The sequence below is a fragment of the Arachis duranensis genome, chromosome 3, assembly GCF_000817695.3.
Source record: "Arachis duranensis cultivar V14167 chromosome 3, aradu.V14167.gnm2.J7QH, whole genome shotgun sequence".
Lineage (NCBI taxonomy): Eukaryota > Viridiplantae > Streptophyta > Magnoliopsida > Fabales > Fabaceae > Arachis > Arachis duranensis.
In genome coordinates, this window is record NC_029774.3 from 79,367,877 (window position 1) to 79,370,816 (window position 2,940).

Sequence of the window (2,940 nt, forward strand, 5' to 3'; positions counted from 1 at the left end):
TCCCCAATTAGAGGTGTCTAGGGTTCTTAAGCACACTCTTTTTGCCTTGGATCTCAACTTTATTTCTTTCTTTTTCTTTCTTTTTTTTTTCGAAAATATTTTTTTTGTATTCGCTGCTTTTTCTTGCTTCAAGAATCAATCTGATGATTTTTTTAGATCCTCAATAATAGTTCTCTTTTTCCTTCATTCTTTCAAGAGCCAACAATTTTAACATTCTCAAAACAACAAATTCAAAAGACATATGCACTGTTCAAGCATTCATTCAGAAAACAAAAAGTATTGTCACAACATCAAACTAATTCAACTAGTTTCAAGGATAAATTCGAAATCCTGTACTTCTTGTTCTTTTGTGATTAAAGCATTTTTCATTTAAGAGAGGTGATGGATTCATAGGACATTCATAGCTTTAAGACATGAATTTTAAATTTTTAATTATGAATTAAGAACAAGACTCAAAAATAGATATAAGATGAGACTAGAAAATAAAAATAGAAAACAAAAAAAAAAGAAAATAGGCTCCTAATGATAGAGGTTTTCACAGAGTTAGGACTCAACAACCTTAATTTTGAGAAGTGGATGCTCCCTCAAATTGAGAGGAGAATTTCTGGCGCTTCAGCTCTTGGAGTTCACGCCCCTGCTTCTCTTGTTCCTTCAGCAATTTGCAGAGCATGCAGTTCTGATTCTGCTGTTCTTCCTTCAGTTGCTCTATAGTTTCTTGTAACTTGATGATAGATGCTTCTAGGCTGGTCCAGTAGTCAATTTTAGGGAATTCAGGGAGGAATTCCTGCACCCTCCTCTTGATAGAGTTGTCTTGCATTTGTCCTTCCATTGACTTCTTGGTGATTGGATGTTCAATGGGTATGAATTTACCTACTCCTATCTTTACCCCAGCCTCTTTACAGAGCAAAGAAATCAAGCTTGGGTAAGCCAATTTGGCTTCAGTGAAATTCTTATTTGCAATTGTGTAGATCTCACAAGCAATCACATGATGAACCTCCACTTCTTTTTCAAGCATAATGCAATGAATCATCATTGCTCTCTTGATAGTGACCTCAGAACGGTTGCTAGTGGGCAGTATGGAACGCCCAATAAAGTCTAGCCAACCTCTTGCAATTGGTTTGAGGTCTCCCCTCTTGAGTTGGTTTGGGACACCCTTTGAATTGGTTATCCACTTAGTTCCAGGGAGGCATATGTCCTCTAGAACTTGATCCAACCCTTTATCTGCTCTCACCATTCTCCTATTGAAGGATTCAGGATCATCCTGCAGTTGAGGCAATTTGAAGATTTCTCTTATTTTGTCCAGATAGAAGTACATAACTTTCCCCCTGACCATGGTTCTGTAGGTATGGTAGGCAGTTCCAGTCATTCTCTGCTTATCTGTTAGCCACAAATTTGAGTAGAATTCCTGAACCATATTCCTTCCAACCTTTATCTCGGGATTGGTTAGAACTTCCCATCCTCTGTTTCGAATTTGCTCTTGGATCCCCGGATATTCATCTTCTTTCAGATCAAATTTAACTTCTGGGATCACTGACCTCAGACCCATTATCTTGTGATAATGGTCTTCATGTTCTTTGGTTAAGAACTTCTCTTGATTCTAAAGATTCTTTGGATTATTCTCTTTCTTTCCTCTTAAATTGGTTTGTTTTCCCTTAGGAGCCATGATCTTGATGAATCTTGGCTTAGTGATCACGGAAAAGCACACCAAACTTAGAGGTTTGCTTGTCCTCAAGCAAAAGAAAGGAAAGAAGAGAGAGAGGAGAAGAGCAAATTCGAATGGTGTGGGGGAATGAGGGGCCGAACGTGTTTTTATAAGTGGGGGAAGGAGATTTCGAAAAAAATTGAAAGGAGATTTGAGAAGATATGGAGAGAATTTGAGAGAAGGATGAGTTTTTGAACAAGATTTGGGATTGATTTGAGAGATTTGAAGAATGATTTTTGATTTTTGAAGATTTGAAAGTGAATGATGAAAAGTTGAGATGTATTTATGTAGAAAAGTATGGTTAAGAAAAGGAAGGTTTGAAAAAAAATTTGATTGGAAATCAAAATCTTGGTCCCCCACCTTTCTGGCGTTAAACGCCCAGAATGGCACCTATTCTGGCGTTTAACGCCCATTTGTTGCCCATTGTGGGCGTTTAACGCCCAGCCAGGTGCCCTGGCTGGCGTTAAACGCCAGAATTCCCTTTATCACTGGGCGTTTTGCTAAACGCCCAGGATACTGTACACCTGGCGTTAAACGCCCAGAATGGTGCCCATTCTGGCGTTTAACGCCCAAAATGCCCCTTACTGGTGTTTTTTCGCCAGTAAGCTCTTTTTCTCTGCTTTTTACGCTGAATCCTTCTGTAATTCTGTGAATTCCTTCATTTTTGATACTTGCCTTTGTAAAAACAAAACATATAACCTGCTAATGACTGGGTTGCCTCCCAGCAAGCGCTTCTTTACTGTCTTTAGCTGGACCTTTACTGAGAATCACTTAAGTCTCAGTTTTGAGCATTCCTGCTCAAAATTGCCTTCAAGATAATGCTTGATTTTCTGTCCATTAACAATGAACCTTTTGTCAGAATCAGTATCCTGAAGCTCAACATATCCATATGGTGACACTCCTGTAATCACATACGGACCCCTCCAACGGGATTTAAGTTTTCCTGGAAACAATCTGAGCCTAGAGTTGAAGAGCAGAACTTTTTGTCCTGGCTCAAAGACTCTGGATGACAACTTCTTGTCATGCCACTTCTTTGCCTTTTCATTATAAATTTTTGCATTTTCAAAGGCATTGAGCCTGAACTCCTCTAGCTCATTTAGCTGGAGCAATCTTTTTTCACCAGCTAACTGAGCATCCATGTTTAGGAATCTGGTTGCCCAGTAGGCTTTATGTTCCAGTTCCACGGGCAGATGACAGGCCTTCCCATATCCCAGTTGGTATGGAGAGGTTCCTATAGG